Here is an 847-nt window from a genome sequence, read left to right as displayed (position 1 = left end):
GAGAACAGAATGAAACGGATGACTGATTTTTTCCAATGACACCTTGTGCTCGATCAAATAACAATCACTACATTTCAATAACTTTGCTCTATTACAATATCGACGATACGAAATTGATCGCTCACAAAATCGATGGGTTTCGGAACAACTAATAAAACGATAAGACAAAGCATTAGTAGGTAATGGAAGATTCGTTTTTTGTAGTCGCGCCGCGCCTGGCTAATGATTAAAAGACATAACACAATCCAAACGCGCGTTATCTTCCACACAAATGACTGACCGACTGACGGAACACAAACAACGACGGTGGCGGTTCGTCTCGTCTGCGCCTATTCTGGAAGGGGGACCGAAGCAAACACGAACAACGTTCGCTCGTTGCTCGTTAGCGTTACCGACTGCCCCGCGCGGCGCGGGATAATATTAACGAACAATTCAAATCATTGTCACTCAACGCATGATCAATCTGTACTCTACCAAACCAACTGACTAGATTTGGAAAACTAATTAAATGAGATACAATATAGTTATATTACATTATTTTTATGTCACCATTTTATTTTTGAATTTTTGATGTTTTTATCTTATGGCCCCTGTACACACATGGCCAACGGTTCCACCAGCCCTTTGTGAAACCCCTTGGCCAAGATAAGAGCCGCTGTTTACACATTGGCGAACCAATCACTTGGCATTGGCTCTTCATGAAAGATGGACGTGTAATGAAAAAATCTAGGAAATTCTTGGTCATAGACGTTGTCAGAAAAAAAATATTAAAAAATAATAACCCCGTAGTAAAATTAAATTATTTGCAATATTAACAATTTTTTGAATATTCTGATAAGAACATTTA

Source organism: Leguminivora glycinivorella, chromosome 7, assembly GCF_023078275.1.
Source record: "Leguminivora glycinivorella isolate SPB_JAAS2020 chromosome 7, LegGlyc_1.1, whole genome shotgun sequence".
Lineage (NCBI taxonomy): Eukaryota > Metazoa > Arthropoda > Insecta > Lepidoptera > Tortricidae > Leguminivora > Leguminivora glycinivorella.
Note: the sequence above shows the minus strand (reverse complement) of the source record.